This window comes from Dermacentor albipictus, chromosome 10, assembly GCF_038994185.2.
Source record: "Dermacentor albipictus isolate Rhodes 1998 colony chromosome 10, USDA_Dalb.pri_finalv2, whole genome shotgun sequence".
Classification (NCBI taxonomy): Eukaryota; Metazoa; Arthropoda; class Arachnida; order Ixodida; family Ixodidae; genus Dermacentor; species Dermacentor albipictus.
Window position 1 is genome coordinate 68,572,750 of NC_091830.1, and position 27,770 is coordinate 68,600,519.

At 49.0% G+C, this 27,770-nt stretch overlaps 1 protein-coding gene across 3 annotated transcripts in view; it reads right to left on the bottom strand.

The window, feature by feature from the left end:
- LOC135899632 (protein dispatched homolog 1-like) overlaps nucleotides 1-24,035 on the bottom strand; it is a 500,922-nt gene extending 476,887 nt beyond the window's left edge. For 2 of the 3 annotated variants that reach the window (XM_065428947.2, XM_065428939.2), the window contains exon 1: nucleotides 23,675-24,035. The gene's annotated coding sequence lies outside the window, so the exon portion shown is untranslated. The remainder of the gene's footprint in view (nucleotides 1-23,674) is intronic. The other variant, XM_065428962.2, reaches the window with a different exon arrangement.
- Between the last annotated feature and the right edge of the window lie 3,735 nt (nucleotides 24,036-27,770).

The following is a 27,770-nucleotide window of genomic DNA, read 5'->3' on the forward strand; positions in this document are numbered from 1 at the left end:
GTGTTCACTGACCCAAGTTTTCAATTCGGACATAGATCTAGAGGTCCAAACATACCCAGTCGCCCAAGCTGTTGTCGACTCTACAAGACTGCAGCAGCCAACGACCGGCAATCGCAAAGTGAGGGCACAAGGCACAGAAAGCTTCGCTTTAGAACCCGTATATATGACCCATGTCAAATAATACCATATGAATATATGGGGACTGTGTGTGTGCGTGTGCGTGTGTGTGTGTGTGTAACCCGTACATTCCCTTATATAATATGGAGAATGTACTGGAGTAATGGAATGTCATGGAGAATGAGAATGTATGGAGAACATGGAGAATGGAGAAAAATACAGATTCCGGGTTTCACGTCCCGGAACTGAGCAGCGGGCAAAGCGGGACGACGTAGTGGGGGGGGCAATCGGTCTAATTTTGACAACCAGCGTGTGTTTAACGTGCGCCCGCCCAATGCACTATACATACGTGAGTGTTTTTGCATTGCGCTCCCCTCAGAACGAAACCTCCGCAGCCGGGGTCGAACTTGCGACCTCCTGCTCAGCAGCGCCACTGCGTCGCCGCGGTTGGTGGTGCTTTTTTTTTCTTTTTCTAAACACCGGTATTATTACTGTCTGCTTCAGCAAGCGCCAACCAGAAACGCGACACCATTGCTACGTCTCCAGTCAGCTGCACAACGTCATTCGCCCCCCCCCCCTTCTCTGTTTGCGAATTTTCCCCGGGTACGGGAACAGATCACACGAGCAATTAACGGCGAAAGCCTCCAAAGACGAGGAGGCGATGAGCCGGTGCCGCGTAGCTCAGCGCGGACCTCGCTGTTCTGCGCGGCTGTTAATTAACGCGATCGGTCTGTCTGTCTCAACTCGGGCCAATTATCTCTCGTCGCCCTTCCGGCGTTTCTGTCGTTGAAAACGCCCGCGCTTTCCGGGCTACAAGAGGCACGCTCGCGCCGAACCTTGCGAATATAGCCACATCGTATTGCCCGACAAACAAAGCAGTGAAGCGATGCAAACACCCGCGCTGCACTCGCAACTGCCGAACATTCGGTGTTTCATGGCTTGTCTTATCACGCCTCCCGTCTGAAGGTGAGTGCGTATACCAACTTGCCCAGCTTTCGGTTATTTCACTGTAGGAATTGCTAACATCTACGTAGCGGTTATTGCAACCAATCACTTCGCAATGTAGCAGTAGCAGTAGTGGTAATAGTGGCACTTAACAGTAGTAGTAGCAGTAATGATAATAGAATGGGAAGAAGCAAGGTGAGAGAGGATGCATAGCAAGGCGGGGATCGAGTTTAACCAGAGTTAGTTCCGGTTGCCTACCCTTGACGGGGGGAAGGAGTAGGGGGATAAAAATACAAACAGGGCGCAACGGGGAGATAGATAGATAGATAGATAGATAGATAGATAGATAGATAGATAGATAGATAGATAGATAGATAGATAGATAGATAGATAGATAGATAGATAGATAGATAGATAGATAGATAGATAGATAGATAGATAGATAGATAGATAGATAGATAGATAGATAGATAGATAGATAGATAGATAGATAGATAGATAGATAGATAGATAGATAGATAGATAGATAGATAGATAGATAGATAGATAGATAGATAGATAGATAGATCACAAACAAACCGCGTACACTAAAGAGTATGTAGCGGGCTGCGCTCTTAAAAATCCTTTATGAAGGTCCGCAGACTGCAGGAAACCAAGCAGCTTGAATAAAGACGTTCTGCGCGGAGTTCCTTTGGGAGCACTGGCCTGGAACCTTTTCTTCTGATAGTGGACGATTGTCCAACTGGTCCAGCACTCTGCACATAACTATAACTTGCCTCTCGGCACTGTGGCGCAGGCAGACAGAGATAATGTGTGCGAGCGTCTCGTCACAGCTGCATGCGTGGCGCGTAGGGATGCTGGTCATTCCAATAAGGAATGCACGGCAATTTGTAAATGCGACGCCCACAGCCACAAACGGCACAACGTGGACTGTTTACGTCGTGGTAACCCGGGCGGCAGATGTATCCGTATATGCCAAGACAACGAATCTGAACGACACGTGGTGAAAACGTGACATTCGAGCCACACAGTCGCACATTTGTAATAGCTAAACTTGCGTTATAGTACACATGCTAGTTTTTTTTCTTTGTTTTACACGTGCGTGTGCTCTTATGTGTAACCCTGTCTTTGCCGTGCTAGTAGGATATATATATATCGTTTTGACCGGGGCAAGGCAGAAACATTAAGAATACTAAATTAAACAACCTTCGAAACTTTCTACCTCGCAAGATTATGCACTTGACAAGCAGCTCGCTTTTCCAAAGGTCATCTAACGTGCATTTCGTGCGGGGTTAGGATACCAATAGAAAACTTAAACTAGCTCGAATCATTAAACCAAACAAGGCACTATATGATTTACACTCAATAAGCCGTACGACTCATCTACCTGCCAACTTTATCTCGAGCGGAGAGTAACTCTAGTGCACCATTTCTACGAGTACAAGCGCGCTACGGCATATTATCGATAAAACGGCGCAAGACCGTTTCCTGCCGGAGCTGACACAGTTAACTGAAAAGCCGGGGCGGGCGAATGTTCCGAGTTTCGAATATATGAAACGAATATTACACTCTAACTATTCGTATATGAAAATTACCTATTCGGTATCTTAGAATGTCGAAACTATAGATGAATGTTAAGCAGAAGCCAACTGTTAAAGTATGGTTACTGTTCCCCGTCTGCTAAACAAAGTGTGGCAAATTATCCGAAGTGAAACGACAAACGCTTTCGAAGCAATGATGAAAGAGAATGCGTATGATGCACGCTTTCTCTTCGGTTTCGCGGCTGAAGCGCATACATGACAACCTGCGATTTATTATTGTGGTTTGTCATTTAGCGTCTATGTCAGTCTAGTCACGCAACAGTTTTATCTTTTACGCTACAACCAGTGATGCTTTTCTTGCAACGGGCTCTATTACATGTGTCTACGGTTCACAAGTCTTTCAGTAACTTTTTCCTTTTCTTTTTTCGCAAGTTCAAAGTTTCAATGTTTTGTGAATCTAGTCATATATACAGTAGCCATTTCTTATAGGAAAGCTTGCTTGCGACAAGGCTCTAAAGACGCTCAGAGGCTACTCCTGCAGTCTTTGTTTTTTTTTTCTTTTTTAATGGCAATGAGTAATCTTACGTTTAAACTAATCTTACTTGAAACGGGGAGGTGACAGACAATCAGTCAACTTGCTTGAGCTAATAAGTTTTCGCTACGTCTGTTGCACTCAAGCGCCAACAACGTAGCAACAAGGTTGGCATAGCGACATCTCGCGACGTCTAACCACAACTTGTTCGGCACGCCTCTCGTGTTTACGTGGACGCCCTTGTCGAAGAAAAAAAAAAAGAGGAGGCCGAACTTTAATTACGTCGCCGCCGGCTACTTGCACCAGCACTTAATTACAGAATGTGGTTTGTTACTGCGACGATAGCTCCACGTCTTTATTCTAGTTAAACTATGCGCCGCCAGGCGACGCCACCTACCCGACCACTCTCGTTTACGTTGGCGGGCCAAGAAGCGCTCGTTCAGCAAGTTCAACGAGCAGCCGTGACCAGTGGAGTCATAGTCTCTCTCTCTCTCTCTATCTATCTTTCTCTCTGTTTATATATCTATCTATCTCTATCTATCTATCTGCCTATCTCTATCTATCTGTCTATTTATCTATATTTCTCTCTGTTTATGTAGGAGAAGAGGAAGAAGTGCAGCGTCCATAGCTTGTGTTTACATCGGCTCCATCTTTTCGAGATGTTTTCGCCGCGATTTTCTGTGCATACCAGCCCTAATTTTGTACCATTCGAACCGTGAGACCACCAGGACTCTGTAGATACCAACTTATCAGGTGGGACATTTATTTTTCCGGGACTGCGACCACTTTTGTGTTACGATCAAGCCGTCGCCGCGCTAAGGCTAAGCGCGTGCGCCAGGTGCTCGGCCTACCAGGCTACCTGGCACGTTCCCGCGCGTGTCCGTGCGAGCTCTGCTACGACGCACAAGCCCCTGGCCAAATCTGCGAAGCATGGAAGTCCAAGTATGTGGCAAAGATATTTCCCCAGAAGAGTTAACCGCCGAGATGGGCTGGTGTACCGCCCGTTCCCGTCGGTGTACCGCCCGTCGCCCAGACGAGCAGCGGAGCCGAAAACTATCCCAAGACCAGCAACCTAGGACGCAAGACTCTCGTTCTCGCTATAGACCCAGGCAGCAAGTTAGAACTCAGGTTCTCAAGGCCGGGCGCATGCTCCCACTACCAGCAAATGAGATCAAGATCATCGTCAGACCCAAAGGAGCACTCAATATTACCAAGGTCGGCAGCCCTACAGTGACTGCAGCTATTCTTCAATCAGCGCAACTTAGCTCAGAAGCCAGTCAAAACGACACAATATGCTCGAACAACCAGCAAAACATCATGGTGATTAGCACGCCCAGCCCGCAAAATGCGGACCGGTACGTAAGAATCAAGTCCATACAAGTCAACGGGGTAACCCACGAGGTCAGCGCGTACGAAGCCGCCCCAGATAATACCACCAAAGGAGTCATCAGAGGCATCCCTCTCACCGATGGCGCCAGACAAGTCGATGCTAACATCATAAATGAGCGTAATCCTCTAGCCCTGGCCGCAAAGCGAATCGGTTCCACCACGACCATCGTCATTGCCTTCGACGGACCTGACGTACCATACATGGTTCGGTATGGCACAACATTAATCCCATGCTCCCTGTACCGCAAACAGATCGACATCTGTTACCACTGCGGCCGTCTCGGGCACCGCATGGACGTTTGCCCGTTCCCTAATAACAAGATCTGCCGGGGCTGCGGAGCTCGCAATCCAGATCAAGATCACCAGTGTATACCCAAGTGCATGTTGTGTGGTGGACCCCACTCCACAGCGGACAAAGCTTGTACTGCCAGATACAAAACGCCGTACATTATACGAAGACGCCTCGGAGAACGCCGAGTAGCACGGCATTCAGCCCTTCAGTCAGAAGATTTCCCCTCCATGGAGACCAAGCACCGGTCCCGGTCCCGCTCCCTCTCCAGACCGAGGTCGGACCGAGGTCGGTCCAGATCAAGATCCACGTCGACTCCAGGAGCCAGATATACCTCAAAAAAGGTGAGCTTCGCAGAGGCCTTGACGGGCGTCTCGCGAGAGGGTCACGTAAAATCCCCCCCCACTGCCTAAACCCAACACAGAAAACACAGACATAGAACACCTTAAGAAAGAAAACGCAATTATGCGTGATTTAATCCAAAAGCTTACCCAGGAGGTTCACAGCCTCAAACAACCCAAAACCCAACCCACACCTAACATCCCAGAACCCGCTACCAGCAGCCAAACCGAAGAACTCTCAAGACCAGCCCCAAAAAAGCGAGCCCTCCAAGAAGGAGCTCAGGGCCAAGTACGCTCCGAGGTCAAGGATATGCTCGTGACACTCCAAAGCACGGTGGAAACTTTACAGAATTCTCTAATCGCCCTTATGCACAGAGTCACCACCATGGAAGCTAATATTCAAACCCTTTTCACGCACACCGCTTCCACCGCTCAAACCGTAGCCATGGACACCACAGCAACCGTCGCCGCCACCCTGCCACCTGTGGTATCCCCTATCCTTCATCATGGCCCACACTAAAACTGACACAACATTGTGGCAGTGGAACTGCCGAGGCTACCTCCATAAACAACCCGTTCTCCGTCAACACCTCCGTACTACTGCATGTCAACCCGACGTAATCTTGCTCCAGGAAACGCACAATAATCCGGTCAGCCTTCCAGGATATAACTCTTTCACTGCGAACAACGCTCCGCACGGAGTCTCCACACTCGTTCGAAAAAGAATTACCGCAATCGAACACGACCTGAACGATCGGCGCACCGAACACCTCTTCATTGAGCTCATCCCGCACAGAAAACGAAAGGAAGGAATATTTATCCTCAATATCTATAATACTCCATCTCAACGCCATAGCCGATTTCTAACCCTCTTCAAAAAGGCCCTTAACACCGCAGGCAGCAGCCCCCTTATCATCGGAGGTGACTTCAATCTCCCGCACACAGGATGGGGTTACAGACACAGCTCTGCTGCAGGTCGTAACTTATGGCAAGACTCCCATGATCTCGGGCTTACACTCATTACTGACCCAGCCTTCCCCACTCGCCTCGGCACTTCTACTGAACGAGACACGACGCCAGACCTCACTTTCACCAAAAACGCAGACAACGCCCATTGGCGCAACACCCAACACGACCTCGGGAGTGATCACTCTATCATCGAAATTACTCTCCCACACCTACCAGCCGTTATGAGAAGAACAAGGGACTTTACTTGGACGGACTGGGATGCGTTCCGTAAACGCCGTATAACAGCAACGACGGACACTCCCATTACCGACATAGAATCATGGTCATGCGATCTACTGTCTGATACTAAATCGGCCACCCGCATTATCACAACAGACGCCCCGACTGAGCGCATGCACAGTAGACTCGCTCACCTTATCGAGGCCAAATCATCCATCCTCTCTAGATGGAAGGGACAACGGCTCAATAGGAGACTCAGACGGAAGGTCGCACTTCTCAACAAGGAAATTGAAGCTCACTGCCGCGTTCTAAATCAACAGCAATGGACAGAGCTCTGTCACTCTCTAGACGGGCAACTCCACCACCCCCGATCATGGAAAATCCTTAAACATTTGATTGATAGCACCACCACCCGCTCATATCAACAAGATCGCCTCACCAAGCTTTTATTCATAGAAAGCAAGACGCATGGCCAGGACCACGTTAAGAAGAGCTTATGTCAAAAGTACATCCCATCTGGACCCACTCAACCTCACGGCCCATACACAGGGACCTCCAACCCTGCCCTTGATGAAGACTTCAGCGTGGCAGAGATTCATGCTGCCCTACATAAGCTGAACAGCCGTTCGGCGCCAGGCCCAGATGGTGTTACGAATAAAACACTAAGAAATCTAGATGACCCCTCGGTGCAACAACTCGCCGAATACATCAACAACTGCTGGCGCCAGGGATCCATTCCCTCGACATGGAAAACGGCCAAAGTAATTCTCATCCCCAAACCCGGTAAGCCATCTAGCCTCGCCAATCTCCGGCCCATATCGCTAACTTCATGTGTAGGCAAGGTCATGGAGCATGCACTCCTAACCCGTGTAAACACTCACCTCGAAGACACATGCGCTTACCCCCACTCGATAATTGGCTTTAGACAGCATCTTTCCACCCAAGACGCTATGCTCCAACTTCAGCATCAAATCCTAGATGGCAAATCTCGTCACACGAAGGCGATCTTGGGCCTAGATCTCGAGCGCGCCTTCGATAATATAAGGCACTCCACCATCCTCGAGCGTATCTCCTTGCTCAACCTTGGAGAACGCACTTACAACTACGTAAGAGACTTTCTATCCAATCGGAAGGCCTTCCTGTCGGTCGGAGACATCCGATCGGAGGAACTCTCCCTCGGCAGCACGGGCACACCGCAAGGCTCTGTCATTTCCCCAATACTATTTAATCTGGTTATGCTTGGATTAGCACAGGAACTACAAAAACTCGACGGCATTGAACACACCATATACGCCGACGACATTACAATCTGGGCTGCAAAGGGCAGTGACGGCCAAATCGAAACTGCCCTACAAGACGCCATTGACATCGTAGAAAATTATCTTGAAGGCACGGGACTCCGCTGTTCCCCTGAAAAGTCGGAGCTTCTCCTATATCGCCCCACACTCCGTGGACGCCCCCCGCGGGGTTCCACGACTAAACGCCAATACGAGGAAATCGAACTCCACTTGAGGGATGGCAGACCCATACCCGTGGTCCCTTGCATCCGCGTTCTTGGTATGACCATAGAAGCCAACGGCGCTAACTCTACGGCTATCTCAAAGATCCTTCGACAGACCGCCAATACATCCAGACTGCTGAAACGAGTGACCAACCGGCGAGGGGGTATGAAGGAAGAAAGCCTCATCCGCCTTGTCCAATCTTTTATCGTCTGTCACATTACTTACGTTGCGCCCTTTCTCAACTGGTACAAAGCTGAAAAGACTAAACTGGACATCATCATTAGAGGAGCCTATAAGCAGGCCTTAGGACTACCCAACCACACCAGCACGGAACTTCTATTACAATTAGGTATCTATAACACGCTAGACGAGTTAATCGAGGCCCAACGTCGATCTCAACTAGAGCGGCTTACTCTCACGGAAACGGGCCGTAGCATTCTAAACAAGCTTAATATCACCTACCACCGTCAACATGGAGACAAACACCCAATACCACGCGACATTCGGCAATGGATACACGCCGACCCTATTCCGAAAAACATGCACCCAGACTACAACAAAGAACGTAGGAAGGCACGAGCTACTTCCCTCATCAAAGCTTACGCCAACACCGCGGGCGTCACCTTCGTCGACGCAGCTGAGTACCAAGATGGACGGCGCTTTGCGGCGGTTACCACAGTAGGCGGCTTGCTCCGACATGCTGCCAGCATCTTTACCAAAAATGCCGAGACGGCCGAGGAAGTGGCCATCGCTCTGGCCACTCTTGACCCAGCCTGTCACACTATAGTGAGTGATTCTCGCACAGCAGTCAACAACTACATCAATGGTCGTATTTCTCATCAATCACTCCGTATCTTACGACAAGCCCCGCACTCGCCTGAAAATCAAATCACACTCGTCTGGATCCCAGCACACGCCGGCGTTGTCCACCCGCACCTCACCAACCTCGACGAGGTTACACACTCCGTAGCACGAGGACTAGTCAACCGTGCCGGAGACGGTGCAGGTGCACCCGCAGGACGCGACCGCCTTACAAGGTACAACGACCTTGTAAAGTCATTTTACCTTGCAAGAAGAACCTTCCCCACCCCTCACCGCAAGTTAAACAGGGCACAGGCAACCACCCTTCGCCTGTTACAGACGAATACATACCCCTCCCTCACACGCTATCACACTATATACCCCGACATCTACCCGAGCCAGACGTGCAAGGTCTGTCAAACTGAATCGGCAACACTCCCTCACATGCTATGGGAGTGCAAACATCAATACCCAGACCTTAATCCCGTGACCCTCTCGTCGAGATGGCACGCCGCCCTGCGCAGCTCCCATCTCGACGACCAACTCTGGGCGACCCAGCAGGCCTACGAAGCGGCGAAGAGGCAAGACCTCGACGTCCCATCGTGGGAGGCCTAGGCCCAGCCGACTAAACTGCTGGTGCTCATTAAAGTTTACTCTCTCTCTCTCTCTGTTTATGTATCTATCTCTTTCTCTGACGTAGTAGTTCTGCGGAAACCCGCAAGGTGGAGAGAAGTAATGAATAAAGGGAAAATGAGACATCCACCCGTTCGTAGCTATTGCTGCAAAGAAGTTGAAGAAAAATTCGTCCTGGTCCGGGACTCGAACCCAGGACCACCGCCTTTCCGGGGCAGCCGCTCTACCATCTGAGCTAACCAGGCGGCTAGCAGATGGCAGGGCGAAGTCGAACTTGTCGACAACACGAAGCAAAGGCAAGAGTTTGACGTAGAGTTTCGTTGGGTAGGGTTTCCTTTGTAGCAATAGCTACGAACGGGTGGATGTCTCATTTTCCTTTTTTCATTATCTCTTTCTCTCCATCTATCTATCTATCTATCTATCTATCTATCTATCTATCTATCTATCTATCTATCTATCTATCTATCTATCTATCTATCTATCTATCTCTTTCTCGAGCATGCGACCACTGTAGAGGACAGCGCGCAATAGGGGGTATAGATGGGCTCTATAGTCCGGTGTTGAGTAAGCCAATGTGACATCTCCTCAAGGAAGCGAGGCATCAATGAGTTCGAGGAAGGGACGAAGCGATCCCCGAAGTGGGCCATTCTCTGGTTCCTCGCTAAACGGGCCTCCTTTCACCGACGTGCCGAGAGACAATGTATCCGACGGAAGCTTGCGCTGCGTATGCGCGCGCATGACAGCGTCGCCTGCGCCTAATGACACGCAGCCGAGTATACCATGAGAGAACGCTCGCATTAAGCGCGTTAAAATTTCTACGAGTATGCTGTGTTTCGCTAAGAAAGGAGTGCCGCGGCTGCAAAGCCCCATCGATCCCGCTTTCTACACACCGCCCTTGAATCCCTTCCGAGTGAAAATCGAACACGCGCCGAGAATAGCGAGACGGCTTCCGATATCGAGTGGGAAACTTCGCGCACTCGGGTAAACACGGCGGATGCTTTAGTGACCGCTTTCTGGAATTATTAAAAAGAGATTCGAGATATCAATGAGAAATCGCTGCATCGGTGTTTACGCGCAGGCCTGCATTGTGCTGCGCCAGTTCGCCAAGCGCTGTAGTAATGTATATATACACGTCGAAGTGCTTGCCGCGCTTGCAAACATATGATTTTCCTATTCTATTTAGGTTCAGAACACGACCAAAGAAACATGCCATCAAGCCAACCGCTCATATTTATGTCCCCAGTAGCCCGGTATTCTGTAAAGGCTCGCTCACACTGTATAGGCCGACCCGACACCGATTTTGGTCTGCCGACTGTCGGCGACAGCGTTTTTTCACCTTCGTGTCGGCGCCTCTGTCACACTGTACCGACGCCGACAATTTGCCGACGGTAGATTGTCGGCATCGGCACAGTGTGACAGAGGCGCCGACACGAAGCTGAAAAAACGCTGTCGCCGACAGTCGGCAGACCGAAATCGGTGTCGGCTCGGCCTATATAGTGTGAGTGAGCCTTTACAGAATACCGGGCTACTGGGGACATAAATATATAAATATGAGCGGTTGGGTTGATGGCGTGTTTCGTTGGTCGATTGCTTCGAGTGGCTTTGCAAAACGATCATTAGCCACAAAACAATTACGCACATGCGCGTAAGCTTATCACCTTCATACGTTCAGAAAAAAATCACGATTGCTCGAATATTCAGAAAGTCCAGCCAAGTGGCACTTACTTTTTTTGTGATAGTTTACACTTTGTTTAATTTAATTACGGGGTTTTTACGAGCCAAAACAACTTTCTCATTATGAGGCACGCCATAGTGGAGGCCTCCGCAAATTTCGACCACCCGGGGTTCTTTAACCTAAATCTAAGTACACGGGTGTTTTCGCCTCCATCTAAATGCGGCCGCCGTGGCCGGGATTCGACCCCGCGACCTCGTGCTCAGTAGCCCAACACCACAGCCACTGAGCAACCACGCCGGGTTTACACTTTGTTGAGTATAACGCAACAGGAAGAACTTGCCATCTTTGGCGCTTATTTTCTCGCCGATAAAAAAAAAAACGTCTATATCTCGCGCGTATTTGCTTCGTTTAACGCTCCTGCTCCTATACTTTGACGTCGAAGCCGTTACAGCGCGGTTGGCAACGGCATCGGAAGAAATGCGTGTCGCTTAAAAAGCCTATATATCACTGTAAAATAATTTACACCCTAAAAAGTGAAAAAGAGTGTAAATGTGTGTATGACTCACACCCTTAGGGTGTCCGTTATATAGATAACACCCTAAGGGTGTGAGTTATAGACACATTTACACTCTTTTTCACTTTTTAGGGTGTAAATTATTTTACGGCGTACCGCGAACCAAGCACACTCGCCGAGTATACGCCGAGCGCGGGGTCACGCGTCGGACCGACTTTTTTTTCAGAGAGAAAACGGCAATGGTGATGGTATTGCGGACTTGGCGAAGAGCTGCCTACGTGACGTAATGATCCCTGCTAGTTTATTTTCATCCTTCGTGTCTACAGCGTACCGCGATTCGCTTACAAAGCCGTAGAGCCGCACAGCTATAGCGACACCCGACGTGTGCGTCGAGATTCAACTGTGCTAGGGAAAAAAAAGTACAGGCGACCACTTTTGGGGAGGACGACAGGGAAGACGCTGGACTTTCCGACCGTGACGCTATAGACTTGAAGGTCTAGCGTGAGTCCTGTCGTTCTCCCTAAAGTCTTCCGTGTCACAGAAGAGAGACAGAAAGGGTTTAACAAAGAGAGGCAGATAGGTCGGTGTGGGGTACATTCCTCTAGTCAGCTATACCTCTGCGCCGGGGAAGGGGAAAAAAGGGGGGGAAAGATGGGTGACGATTACGTACATTGCGGGCAAGTCTACTCATAGATGCCTACAAGAATTACTAGGTGGAACCTGGTCCGGCACTGGCGTCCATGGCAGTCTTCAAGCATATCGGTTCAGCCAGCAGGGGAATCAATCATTACTATTATTGCGCTGCAGGTTTTTTTTTAAACATAGGTACATAAATGTAATATACAGGCGAGGGTCCCAAAGTAATGATACTGAAAACACGAAGGTAAAAAGGAGATCGGTTAGTAACTACAACAGAATTGTAACATAGTTGGCAGCATAGCATAATATGGCAGCACCATAGCATAGCATATAGCATAGCATAGCTATGCGCTGGTTATGCCATAGCTATGCGCGTTGATGATATTACAACATAAAACTATATATAAACGAGGGTCTCAAAGTTCAAGGCTGCAACGGGACCCTCGACGGCAGTGTCGTTCACGGGTATAGCAGTACGAGAATGTGGGCATATAAACTTCCGTCATTCTGGCTTCGAGCGACTTTGCAAAGTTGATCATCGCATTTGCAAGTTGATCGTTTCCTAGAAAACAATTACGCGCACGTGCGCTGAAGCTTGTCGCCTTCGTGCGTTCAGCAAAATCCCGACTGCGTGGACATTTCGAAAGACAAAGCGCTATAAACAATGCCGAAAGAACGTCTGCAGTCACAAGCACGAAGATCATACAAATCCGCATACAAACCATTCCTTTCCATGGCGGCTGAGCGATCGCAACGCCAGGATTACCCCTAGCGGGTATTGCAGGGACCTCTACGCGTCGTGTCTTTTCCACTTGGGACAATGTTCAGGTCACGTCCAGGCTTAACCAGAACCAATCTTCGCTCTTACGTGCAGGCTCTGCGCGGCTCTATCGACGTCGTATGCTATTGTATGCAGAACGCAGGCGATGTTCGTGAACGTCGGCAGCTAATTATGCGAACAAACTCTGCACAACGTTTTTTTTTCTGTTTTTTTCGCGAAGGTAACTCTTGATACATTAATAAGGGCCGCCATGACCGCCTGCCGCGCGCCAAGCTCTGAAAGAAAGTTGCTCGATCGTTAAACAGGAATTAATATGTTTCGCGATGCCTTCTACTAAACGAGAGTTTGATGATCGAGGGCTGATGCAGGGCGCGGAGAAGCGATGACTGCGCACTTTTTCAGGAGGCCGTCAGCATTTTATAAATGTTGCCGACTCGCATTTCGCCGCACCGACTCAAGGTTAAAAATGACGTGACTAATGTAAAAACACAACGACGGCGTCAGAGGCACGTGGGACATACAGTCGTTCTTTGAAGTACATGACCCTTATAGCGGGAGGCATCCGCGTTCGTTAATGCAGAGCGTTATATAAGAAGCTATCAGTAAGGTCAAGCAAGGTTAGTTTCAAATTTACGGTTCACCTTACAAAATCAATAACCTTCTTACAAATCCGACAAAATAATAATGCTACAATCTTAAACTAGACCTAATAATGTCGATAATACAAAAAAAAGCATGAGGATAGAAGGAGCAGGTAACTAATGAAGTCTAAAACAAAACACGTTCTTGGTTTGTGGGGAGTGTGAAGTGGTAAATCAACTTTGAAGTTTGAAAATAGCCAATCTAAATAGCCAATTGTATATATGAGTATAGTAAAAGTTTATTTGAGGTGAGCCACGTGACCATACGATAATTTCAGGGTCCTCTGGGCACGAAGGCCGCATCACCGGCAACAAAGTCCGAAGCTCCGCCCCCTGTTCACGTGCTGGAGGCGTAGCTACCGCACAAGTTGCGCGGTATATTCGTCGGATCGACAGCTGCCGCCGTACAGCACAACTGGTATAGTGCAACACACGCGTAATGCAGAGCTTGTGTGTTCGACGCGAGATTGAACCGCATTCGCCGGCTCACCCACACATGCTTTCACTCATACAGAACCTCACGACGACGGCAGAAATGCGCCTAGAATGTCCACATAATTGCTATCGCAATAGAAAAAGCACAATGTGACAATCTGCGAGCACGGACTTCATTCGCCAAACCGGCGGCACTACCGCTGAGTCGATCATATGTCTTCCTTTCTAATTCCAAAACCAAACAAATAATGCAGCGTCTTTCTTTTTTTTTTTTGAAGGTGAACGCCTTCTCTTTATGCTTAATGGTGGCGTTGTGAGGTACAGAAGATATCACGTGACCAAAGGGAAACCAGAAGCGAACCAAAGCGTGTCCAGCCGTGTATAAGAGATTATTAATGATTAGCAAATTATTGATTAGTGATATGATTAAGGTGGATTAAGGTCAATTAAGTTCGGTTAAAGTGGATTAACGTGTATTAAGGTGAATTAGGGTGCATTAAGGTGTACTAGGGAGCATTAAGAAGGAATAAGGTGGTTCCACGTGGATTAAGTAGGATTGAGGTGGACTAAGGTGAATTAGGGTTGATTAAGATGGGTTAAATTACAGTAGGCGTTGCAAGGCTTTCGCCTTCGCGTCTCCTAGGCGATAGCTAAGGAGAGCTGTGAGTCTTTTTCCAGATTGCACTACTTCAAATAAATACACCAAATTTGGCAAACTTTACGGATAATCGAAGATGGCCACTATTCGAGAAAGATTTCATGCACCGCTAATCTATCGCGCCGACCGACCTGTCAGTGTCAGGAGCCGCGAGTATGTATGCGCGTAACAAAGCATGCGTATTGCGCTTGCAATTATATGGACACTCCTGTGGCATTTCAGCCGTCGTCGTGAGGTACCGTATAACGTCCAAGGGCGATGAAATCGTCGCCGCGCGGCGTATACTGTATGCCCGACTAAAAGCATGCGAGGGCGGGCCGGCGAACGCGGTTCACTCTCGCGCACGCAAGGGAAGAAGCGCACCGTCTTCCGTCGCGCGCAAGGCTCCGGGGGCAGAGTGGGGAGGGGGCTCCTACTCCGGGCGGCCGCGCGAGCTCGCCCGGGCCGCTGTATCGTGAAAGCCACATCTGACGGGGACTGAGTCCACCGTGCGCTGTTTTCGCGGCTTAGTTCGCGCTGATGCGAGAGGCAGCGCGAAGGTCAATTCGCTCGCCGTTGCTGCCGTGCTTCCTCACTCCAACGTTATGACAGCGATTTTCCACGATCATTGAGCGAGATGTGTTCATGTTTACCAGTGCGCGCGTGACACAGTGCTTGTTAATTTAGTTAGTATGCCTGTGTTTGCAAGTTTATAGTGCCTATAAAGCTACTATCCTTACTTCGCATATAGCTGTCCACTAAGTTGCTATGGCAATCGATGCTTCGCTTACGGGCCAAACCGACTTTTTTCTTCTTTTTTTGTGTCCTGTCATGTCACGGAAAGAAAGGTGCAAATAGAGTTACTGCGCGAGGTTAGCGCCTACAACTGAACTATCATCCCGCCAAAAGCAGGTTTTGCGTTTATTAAAAATGCAACTGGAGACAAAAACAAATTAAAAAAGCGCGACAGAGCTGTCAAGCATCACAAAGAAGGAAATCTGGTTTGCTGATCGTCATCCAATAGAAAAAAAATCGCAGTGTTGCCCGAAAGGCGAAGCACCGATTGCGATAGCAAATTAGTAGATAGCTGAACGAAGTAAAGATAGTAGTGCCACGTCGCAGATCGCTTTAGACACACGAGCGCCGGCAACGCGTCCCTACGGTGTCCGCCATTCGCGTGTCCAACGCCGTGGTAGAGGCCGCGGTTGTCTCCACTCTGCACGGAGCGGCGGGCGAGTACATGGAGATGATAGTGATCTAGGGAAAGGAAGGACGCTTGGTTCTGCAACCCGTCAGGGAGCACGGCGAAGCGTCATCAGGGGAGAGGGAATGGGTAGTGAAAGATGATAGAGAAAGAGGGAGGATGTGGCCTAATAGACTCCACTATACGCGACAGGTGGCAGTCCTCAGTAAAGTTGCCAGCGTTGTAGCGGGCGCTTATAGGGTGTCTATTCCCGTGGAACTTATAAACTCCAGCAGGCTTCGCAGCGCAGGGAGCTGTGGACACACTGGGAAGAGCAGGTCAGTCTCTGTGGCCGCTGGAAGGCCGTGGCGTCTGTAGGTGTTGATCACTGTGGAGTACATGGAGTACATGGAGTACATGGAGGCACCTTAGCAGCCGCCGAAGAAGAACGTCCCTCCTCCCTCGGCCTGACCCTCCCCCCCCTCGCCTCGCCCGCCACAGGAGAGGGCACGCATCTGGGCGGCGGGTCCTCACTCGCGCACGCGAGTTTGAACCGCGTTCGCCGGTTTAAATTCACACGCTTTCACTCATAGAGAACCTCACAGCGACGGCAGAAGTGCGCCTAGAGTGTCCATATAATTGATATCGCATTACAACAAAAGTCGGGACACGCGGCCATCCCGACTGGGTCAAGTCGGGGCCGTCTCGTTTTTCCTTCATTTATTCATTCATTTATTGATACTGTCAGCCTTTCTCAGGCTATTACAGGAGTGGAAAATCTAATAAATTCACATTCTAAACAAGGTACATTTCACAACTACGACATCGACACAAAAGACAAAGGAAGAATCAAACGGTAGATAAGAAAACGCATGCAAGTGCTGAGGCACAACTATTACATTGGTGTTCTACGGTCCAGGTAAGATTTCAGGCATTCTAGAAAGGCACGTGAAAGGCTATATGCTTGGCAAATGTATGCTCAGCAAGTGTTTAGCATATGTCTAGCAAGTGCTTAGCAAGTGTAAAGGCAGGAAAACGTGACATTTTAATTTGAAAGTAATGTAGGTCTCGAAACGCGCCGCACCTTGCGTCGCAGACATTGTCGGGACACGCCGAAATTCGCTCGCGTCGTGCAGCAATAAGGTTATATAGTATAGTATAGTATAGTAGCGTACGTTGCGCACAAGGAATGAACAAGAGTTGGGTACGTCATGCCAGCACTCCTAATTTTGTCCACGGGAGGCTTCTGTACCGTGCACCCAGACTTCAGCACACGAGGCTTTTGCACGCGGCCACTATCGGAATGAATCGAACTTGCCACCTTGCAAGTACTCGAACATATAAGCACCAATTCGCTCCGGTCACCATGTCACCCGCGACCTCATCCTTCGCAGCGCTACGGAGCTCGAACATACTTTCAAAACAAATATGTGAATTTCGTACGAGATTCAGCTGCTGTTAATTGTTACGATTGGCTCTTCCCGAGGGGCTGAATTACTGCCAGTCAGGCAAACATCAGATGGCTCTAGAGAACGCCGCATGATGTACGATGACGCGACAGATTCTTGGGTGGTCTGCTGTCTGCAAATCACTAGCAGTGTGCGCGTCAGCGTTGTGATTACAATAGATTGTATTGATAATTAGTCATTACAAATCGCCGCTAATTGGATGCTTTCGCGGTCAGCTCGGCTAAACTAAGCAAATAGACCTATTGTGCCGAGATGCAGACACACAATGTTTAATTATTATTAGCCAATGCCCTTTTTTTGCATTTGGTTAAAATGATAACAAGAGTCGGTGAGATTTTGCATATTGCTTGTACGACGTCATTATGCATTAGTAATAAAGTTAGCATCCTTTTCTTCTAACTGATAAGACATCAGTATTGCGAAAAATAGATTTCATTGGCAGCTGTTGCATTTACTTTGAGATTCTATGCAGATTCTTAGGAGATGGACACGAGACACGTTGTCTGTGCGCGCGGAACTCAAGTCATGCAGCGTTCTGCATTTTAAAATCTTTCGGGAATCACTATTCTGATGGCGTAACACTTACGTAAGGTATTACCCACGAATCAATGCTTGCTCAACTGCACCGTTATATGGATGATGTATCATCGGAACGTCGAGTTAGAACAGAAACGGGTGCCATATGATAGTTTGCTGAAACGAGATCCCTCTAAGCACGTACATGTGGTGTTTTATAAGATTTCTGTTCACGTGCCCTTGAAGGGTGTAGGCGGGCACATTTGCTAAGATGAGACGTTCACCTCCTGAGCTTTTTTTTTTTTCCTTTCCTTTTTCTTATGCAACACGACCAGGCACTTCGAGTTAAAGCCTTTTTTCTTCTCCGGCTATGAAGATGACTGCAGTGCAATCCTGGCATCGCGAAACTTCCGGCACATTCTTCAATTTCAGTTTGTGCGTCTGAATTAGGAATTTACGTTTTCTCGAGGAGCCTGTGGTTAGCACACTTTTGCTCACGTATGTGCAAACGCGTGTGATGACGTAAGCACGAAAGACTTACGACAGTTCACTTCCTGCTCAGTCTACAGTGACCCCGACTTGCGGACGATCGCTGGTTTCGCTGCATACGAACGGTGAGAAAGAAAAAAAACATGCACCCCGAAGCACACGACGGTGCACTGCACTGTCATGCACGTTATTTGCAAGCTTGTGAAGGCACGCTCAGTTCAAATTTTCCAACGCGCGCAGACAATTAAGTGTTCCGTGCATATTCGCATGCGCGCGAAGTGGTCCGCTTAGAGATTCTGTTTCGCAGAAACGCGCATGTGACATGTCAGGCGCAACGGGTCTTCCGAACGTCCGAACGGTGGCTGACAGAAAACGCTGTCAAACACGCTGCAACGTGCGGTGACAGGCGACCGTGCCGCTGGAGTTGACACCTGCGCCAAGCGTTGTAGGGGTTGGAGGACGGGACTTCGGGATGGAAGCCCACAAACTTGGGAGGGATTTATTTACATATTATATACAGGGAGGTGAGCGTCAAGTACCAGACGTACTGACATTACGGGCCAGCAGCAACTCGGACGCTGCGGCCCGCGGCAAGAAGTTCGAGAGAGGTGAATCAGGGAATCAGGGCATGTCCCAGAATGCTCAGGTCTCTCTGGAAGGCTTCTTATAAGCCCTTCGAGCACTGCAAGTCACGTCATGTTTGACCAATGGGAGAGTCCACTCCGATGACGCCACTTGCAGCCAATGGTAGGCGCCCGTGTCGCGGGGCACACCTGTCGGGGCTCTCTGCGGTCTTGCCACGCAGACTGGCAATCACTTCTAGGCCGGAGAAGGAGGGGGGCTGCACCTGCTCCTTTGTCCGACGCCCACCTGCAAATCCCGGCGACTCGGCTCCGCAGCGGTGGCAACAGCCTTCTTCAAAGACGAAGGGGGTCGATTGCGCTCCATTGTCCCAGGCCCCCTTCTAATCCCGGCGACGCACGAACTTGTTGCCTTAAACTTGTTTGCTCGGCCGCTTCTCTGGAATGCGCTTTCCTGCTTCCGCATTCCTCAATTAGCTGTGCTGCCACTCGAAGCGGTTTGGGGAACTCGAAGTAGCCTCAGGAACCAGCTCCATATCTAACAGCTCGTCCTCGCCCCGGTTGTTCTGAATGGCCGGTGAACTCAATTCGCTGGCCAGGAGGAACGCTGAAAGAAGCTGCAGGGTACTGGGGTCGAGCCTCGTTTGACGAACTTCGGGATCCTTGGCCCTGGAGAACAGACGTCAAACAAACAAAACAGCACAGCGCTGCACCACGCGTAAGCGCAGGCTCTTCACCCCTGACTCGCCAGACTATTACTGAGTCAAAATCAACCCTGATCTTTTATTTCCCCAATTTCGACAACAGTTCCAACCACCCTTCCAAACAGCTATCCATTTCTCCTCGATTGCCGACAAGACCAGAGTACTATTGTTGTTGCAAAACAAAAGGGTCGTTGACGATGCAAACAACAAATGAAAACAGCCGAACATAACTTAAGTGGCCTAACTACACGAACAGCATGTTTCCAATCTATCGCAGTGGCGTACTTATCGCACGTAATGGTGCCACTGAACAATCTGGTCAACCTCACAAGTACGTAATCACAAGCGCACTAGCCTTGTGGTCACTAAACAGAACGCGTACTTGCATTGTAGGCAAACTTTTCATTCACGCTTACTCACGTTTCTTTCCTGAAAGTCCTACAGGACACGTGACATAAACGAACAATTGAACTTGCGGGACTTACACACTCCGCAGAACTCTTAAAATGATGCGTCTTCTACTAACTCATTCCACGCACGTTCACTAAAGAAGTCAGAATACGGCTGCCTTCCACACACACTAGCAACCCAGTCATAAAGTCTGCTTCCTTCCGTCCACACAGGACACGCGCTAATGGAACTAAGAACGCTTCTCCGTGCAAATCATGCACTCACTGAAAATCTACGCGCTTAACCTTACAAAATTCAAAAACGCTTAAAAAGAAAGAAGGTTAAATAACAAACGCGCTTTACCATAGGCCTTTCGACGATAACCTTGACCTTCAGGTTACTCACACACAAACAAAAAAAAGCCTATCTACTTATTAATGAGCATCTCGCGAGACTACATGTTTACATAAAACGCGTCTTTCAAATCTCGGAGCTTCTCAAACAAATCATAAGCAGAGCTCATACCTTACACCTTGAAAGAAAGCCTAGTCTCAAATCGCGAAAACTTTCCGATGCTCAAAATAAAATACAAAACAACACGTTTTACTTCTACGGAAGGGCTCTTGGCCTCCATTTGCAAACGCTTACGTCTGACTCATACTTTGAGTCTAACCCGGGGTGGCCGCAGTTTCAAAGCTACTCTGGCTACGGAGGAACAACAAAAGGGCTGATTCACTATCAGCTCCCCCAAGACGTTACGGTCTCCTGCCAATTTGCGTCCCCGCGCCCCGCTTTCAACACAAGCTCGATTGACCGCGTCGCTACTCGCCACCTGGTCTCGTCCTGCCACCTTGCGTTTCTTCGAACTGCACGCTGAGCTGTGAAAAGAACTACGGAACGACGAGGAGCTTAACTGCCTCGTGCCCTTTGTCCGCGTCCGTGCAGAACATTCTTCGCGGTCCCCCTTTGACCTGTGGCTCGAACGTTTTGGATGCGTCAACATCGTCCTTGACGACCGCATCTTTTTCCTTGCGCCCTGCCCTTTTGGGTTTCTCGCCATTTTTGGCGGCGCTACATTATTTACCGTCTCTCGGTCTTTACCGCGCTTCTTTTTACGGCGCTTTCTCTTTGCACTCGTTTTCATGTCGCCTCGTGCCTCGTGCTGGCCGGTACACATTTCGTCGGCCCGGATCGGCCTCTTACCCGCATTGTCTGAGTGATTTACATTTAAATCTACTCTCTCTCTGCCTCGACTGGCGGACAGCTCAACCGACTCTGGCACAATGCAGCAGGCTTTACTCGAGTAAGACAACTCGCACTCTTGCGAACTGCCCTCTACTACATTGCCCAGCGCACGCTGTGAATCGGCACACAGCCCGTCGGTATCGATCGCTGTCTCACGCGCACAGTCCGAATGATTAAATGAATCATCCCTATCTAGGCCATCTAGACTGGCGGAGAGCCGCACCGATCCCTGAACAATGCAGTTTTTCTCTCGTGGACTACGGAGCTCGCCATCCTGAGAATTACCCTCAACTGCACCGCTCAGCTCGCACTTCACTTCTGCACGCACATCTGGCTCTACATGGGTGCCCGCGTCTGTCGCGTCAACAGTACCCTTTTCCTCGCTAGCAACCTCGCTAACCTTACCAGCGACGCACACACGCGGTAACTGTGCCAATTTGTTCGCAGCTGGCCTAGCTGTCTCCACAGTCATCTGTTGGCACAGCACCTCGTCGCTCTCACTACGGCCTTTAACGGCCTCTGTTGCCACTAAGGCATCGTTAGCAGCTAGCCTTTTCCCTTCACTTATTAATCGGCAGTCAATCTCACAGGCACTACTCTTTTCGTCGGCTTCTGGCGAAAATCCGCTAGACACTTGCTCTGTACTTCCTACAGAATTCTCAAGCAGCCGTTGTCTCTGTGCCAATAACTGATCACAATATTGTATCTCTTTGATCAGTGCTGCCTTCTCTCTCTCATACTTTTCCTCTCGCTCAAGCTTACGTTGATTCTCACGTTCGCGTGCCTTCTCACGTTCGTGACGCTGACACCCAAGAGTAAGTTCTTGAAGCGCCTGCTTCCGTTCATTCTCGCGTTCTTCACGCTTAAGCTCACTCCTAAGTTCACGACGCGCTCGCAAACGTACACGACGCTCTCGCTCCCGTGGCTCCTGTATCACTTCCCAAGCAAGCTCAATGCTTTTGTGATCATTGCCACTATCATTAATCGCCTTTATGATAGCTGGCGTTTCCATCCGTTCGTCCGCCTCAACTCCCAAATCGTCGCACACCAACAACAAGTCTAACCTCGTCAACCTTCTAAGATCCATGGCAGCTGCCCCGACAGGTGGTTAAAACTGTTTTCCTTAATTAATTTGTGCAAATACACAGTGCATCAAACTCCCGATTCCCAGAACTATCAAAATGAACACACAGCATTTGAGTCTGGCGAATCATAAGGAAAAAAACCACGCGCTCACTTACGGTTGCAGCACCCTGCCATCCGGTTCATTTGTCCGCTGTTCCCGGTTCCGTCCGGACTCCCTGGGTCGAAGGCTCGCTCCTTCTTCGCTGCTCCCAGTTTCTTCGGACCTCTTTCGACGAAGGCTCTCTCTTCGTCGCTCTTCCCGGTTCCTTAGGATCTCTCTCGACGAAGGTTGATACGTAGCGCTGCCACCAGCTGATGCATTCGGAGGCGATCCTACCGCTGCCAACCAGATGTAGGGGTTGGAGGACGGGACTTCGGGATGGAAGCCCACAAACTTGGGAGGGATTTATTTACATATTATATACAGGGAGGTGAGCGTCAAGTACCAGACGTACTGACATTACGGGCCAGCAGCAACTCGGACGCTGCGGCCCGCGGCAAGAAGTTCGAGAGAGGTGAATCAGGGAATCAGGGCATGTCCCAGAATGCTCAGGTCTCTCTGGAAGGCTTCTTATAAGCCCTTCGAGCACTGCAAGTCACGTCATGTTTGACCAATGGGAGAGTCCACTCCGATGACGCCACTTGCAGCCAATGGTAGGCGCCCGTGTCGCGGGGCACACCTGTCGGGGCTCTCTGCGGTCTTGCCACGCAGACTGGCAATCACTTCTAGGCCGGAGAAGGAGGGGGGCTGCACCTGCTCCTTTGTCCGACGCCCACCTGCAAATCCCGGCGACTCGGCTCCGCAGCGGTGGCAACAGCCTTCTTCAAAGACGAAGGGGGTCGATTGCGCTCCATTGTCCCAGGCCCCCTTCTAATCCCGGCGACGCACGAACTTGTTGCCTTAAACTTGTTTGCTCGGCCGCTTCTCTGGAATGCGCTTTCCTGCTTCCGCATTCCTCAATTAGCTGTGCTGCCACTCGAAGCGGTTTGGGGAACTCGAAGTAGCCTCAGGAACCAGCTCCATATCTAACAGCGTGCACACACACCGGACGGAACACGCGCGCGATCCGGGCAATTTAGCGCGTAGGCTCGCGCGGTACCGAAATTCGATGCCCCCAGGGGCGCGCAAACGTCGTTTCCGCTCTACGAGATTAGCAAATGCGATCGCAAATGTGCTTTTGTTTTCTTTTCTTTGCAGCGGACTTGTCAAGCATCGATCTCTATCGCTAGTGCGGAGGATGGCGAGAGAAAGGAGAAGCAATTGCTGGCCGGTTCCCAGGTGGCAGTTGCGGTTTGTGCACTAGAGGGAGAGAAACAAATGCGGACCGCAAGCTCGGTAATATAACTACATGCAACCGTTCGGTCGACGTACCGTTGGTGCGGGACCTTTGCCTCCCTCCGGGATGCTTGGCAGGACCAACGGTACGCACGGATCTCCTCGTGATGAGTGCAGCAGCTCAGCTGTTACGACGGGCCGGCTCGGCCGTTGCCCGGGCTTTCCTGCTGACCTTGCTTGGCGTTGCACGGGCTTATGTGTCCAGGGTCCGCGAGCACTTGCATCATACTGCCGACCGGGACCAAGTGACGACGGCTGTGCGGTCCATGACACGAGAGACGGCACGACGCACGGCGAAAGAAGCGCAGGAGTGCGCTCGCGCGGGGCAGCACTGCACTTGGCGACGGACGGACGCCGCTGTGACTTTTTTGGGAGGAGCGGAAGTGGTGCTGCCATCTGCAGGCGAGCGGCGGCACGGCTTCGGGACGATTTGCGACCTCCGAGATTACCGACTCAGAGTTGCGTTCGAAAGATACAGAGACCACAGAGGTTCGTAGTCAGATAAAAACTTGAAGTGATCAACTGGTCTAAAAAGGAATGTCTAGTGACAACGTCGACTCAAAGTTGTGTGGTTGTGTTCGGGAACCGCTGGCTTCAAAGAGATTTCTTTTTTTACCCACTGTAAATGTAGGAGGTTACGGTGCAGTCACTGACCGTCTCGGAGGCTGTATATTAAGTGGATGTTTGGGAGCCTCATGGTTTGAGTGTCCGCATTTCGTGCCAATCAATTGTAATACAGGAACCTATCTTTTTTCTTTCTTTCCGCCACTAGTGTGTATTTTTCATCTAACAAAAGCTGCTTTGTGCTAGATGTATTTCCTAGCGCTCCATAATGCGAAAAGCTAAGCGGGCAATTCAAATTTTTCCATAACGTGTCCGGAATTTGTCACGAGGTCGACCTCAACCTCATGAAGTGCAGTGCCGATGGCGTTTGTTAAAAATCCTAGGACTCGCTGGAAGTTTACGAGGTCAAATTTAGTATCATTCCCCAGCTTACTATGCGCATTTTTGCTCCTCCTGAACGAATGAGTCTGTGCGATTCAGTAGATGTGTGAATTTTTACACTGTAAAATAATTTACATCCTAAAAAGTGAAAAAAGGTGTAAATGTGTCTATAACTCGCACCCTTAGGGTGTTATCTATATAACAGACACTCTAAGGGTGCGAGTTAGACACATTTACACCTTTTTCACTTTTAGGGTGTAAATTATTTTACAGTGCACAACTTTAGAATGGTAGGTTTACACTTTATAGTTTACTCAAGCCATAAGATCTTCTGACACAGCATGGCACATAGCTGAAACCTCTTACTGAACAAACGTTCTATACACCATGTCATGGTTTTAAGCAAGTTTACCAGAGGCACCAGTACACTTACCCGAGTTCAATCGTGGGAAGCGCAATAAATAACCGTGTACAGTTGCGGGAACTATGGGCTGCAACACCCTTGGTTTACGGGGCCCCAAGATAACGCCGGCGCCGACAAACGAAAGCTTTACATGAACACCGTGCAGTAATCGGAATGGTGTTCAGTTCCAGTTTTTCGTAAGTGCCTGCATGTAGTCAACCAGAGGCGCATGTTGCAGCCCATAGCGCACACGACTGTACCTGACATTGAGTTCCCGATCGACCTTGAACTCCTGAAATGAAGTTGAGTTTCAGGACTCAACTTCATTTATGACAAGGTAAGGCCAGGTTCAGCCGATGGCTCCTGAACACAACCCCGCAGGCTAATAAGGTACGTCGAGTGAGGTCATCAAATCTGACCAAACTTTTGTGCTGCAGGTTCCACGTGCCATTCGCCCACACCTAGATGTTCAAGGTGACATACGATGCCATCTCATTCCATATTCCCCCTTTCCATTCTTTTTTGTCGGACGCTAAAGGGACACTAAACAAAAGATATAGGTTCGACTGTATTAGCAAATTGTGCACACACACATAAGGTAGACTTACCGTGAGATATTGATCAGCCAAGACGCAGAAATGAAAGAGCCGCGGCGCCGCCACCGTCAAGTTCCCGTACCAGCTCGCCGTGACGTCATGAATTTTAACTGCGTCTGCTCAACTTAATTCCGATTTTTTCTTATCGGTTAAAGGTGCACTACATCACAACCTATAGGAGCCGAAGGCTGAACACTTGAGAAAATTCTAAACCTTGTACTGCGACACAACGGCTCGAATAGGAGGATATGTTTGTAATCAATGACGTCACGCCGACGTACTCACGCTGGACAGTTAAAAAAACGACTCGATTTTCATTTTTTTGCAGTCTTCAAACTTTCATAGTGAAATTAATGAAGATAGAGCGTTGAAAGGATTCTTTTCTCAGCCTAAACTGATTTGGCATTTCAAATGTTTTACCCACTCAAGGTACAAAAGGGCAAATTTCTGTGATTGCAGTTTAAAGCTTGCTCTTCAAAAGCATGAAAAAATGGAAGAACTTGTTGCTGTACTAGCTAGTTGGTGCACGACACTAAACAAACGTATTTTAGCCCGAAATAGACCACAGAAGGAATACACAAAACAGCCAGGAAAGCACCTGTCCCGTCTACATGTGAATTCCTTTTGTGGTCACCTGTTTCGGGCTAAAATGTTATTACTGTCAATGAAAGATGAACTTGCCCAAGCCACGCTTTTCTCAGGACTTTGTTGCTTGGTTACAGGATATACGTCCTGAATATCCGCGCCCCCTTCCCATGACCAGTTGCAGATGCAAGTGTACAGTCAAGAACTTGTAGACAACCTTTTGCTTATTTGGACAATGGCAAAATAAAGAACAAAAACGTCAATGCTTGCAGAAAGCATGCACAAACTTAATAGGCAAAAATGGAGCCAAAATGCACCTGCTTTCACTTTTTATTTCCGTATTTTGCCCTTTGCGAAATGCCACGTACAGTTTCTTTTCGTCAGCATCTATGCATATCCCCATCGTTTATGTTTGCATGAATGCTTTGTCTTTTTTTGCAAGTGCGCTGTTGTACCAAAATCAAGGATCACCAGGTAGCCCGCCAGTACCTATTGAGCTCCAACAGTCCCCAGTCTGCGTATCCACCGTGTCCTTCCATACTCGAATCCATCATTCATATACTTATCAGCTTGTACTTTTGGAGCAGCACTGCACGACATCCCAAGTCTGCAACATCCAATATGAAGTCCCAATTCCTTTGCCTCACCTGAACATCTCTACGACTTATCACTGGGACGCCTGCAATGACTTCAGTGCACTCGTGACCTTCTACTAGAGGGTCTGAAGGCAACATTTCCATATGCCTAAAGGAACACTATACATAGACGCACGAATAATAGCTCTTTTGTACAAGTAAACTGTGTTTCTGCAACACAAAATTAGTCGCTCTAATCCCGAAAGGAGGCGTGTACAGCCTGAACAAACACAAGAATGACGTGCGACGCGAGGCCACCCTATGAAGTTCTCGCACCAGCTTGGCGAGTTGTCGGGCGTCGACAGTGTCTACTCGAAAAATCTGTGATGTTACACTGACGTCCAGCCACTGAAGATGTAGAACAAACGCCAAGAAACGAGAAATTCGGCTTTCATGTTTTTTTTTTCGGTAATCAACCTTTTTTGTTGCAAATGCAAAAATAAATGAAATGGGGTCATCAAAGAACTGCTGCTCGTTAAAGTCACTATAATGAAAAACTGTTTCACTTGCATCAATTTTCAGTGAAATTGTAACTTGCACAATACCGCACAAACCTGTTTGCCTGCTAGAGTACAAAAGGATTATCCACCATGAACCACTGACAATTATGCAACTAGTAAAGTATTGTTAGCTAACAGCTTATTTTATTGCTATTGCTATAGCTAACAGTTTATTGTGTGAGAGAGAGTAGAGCTTTATCAAAGCTCAGTGATCGCATGAGAGTTGGCATGCCTAAGCTTTCCTAGGCCTTTACGTTTAGTTGCAGCACTTTCATGTCCCAGCCGAAGCACAAGAGGAAAAGGGTGGCACAGAAAATTTTGGTTTCTTCCCACTAATGTCATGTTGCAAGCTTTATATATATCATGGGTATTTCTTCTCCCTTCCTGTACATCGGCATGTCACGGAAATCGATAGCAACAATGCGCCCTGTCATTCCATGACACACCAATAAAACATGCACCAGTAAG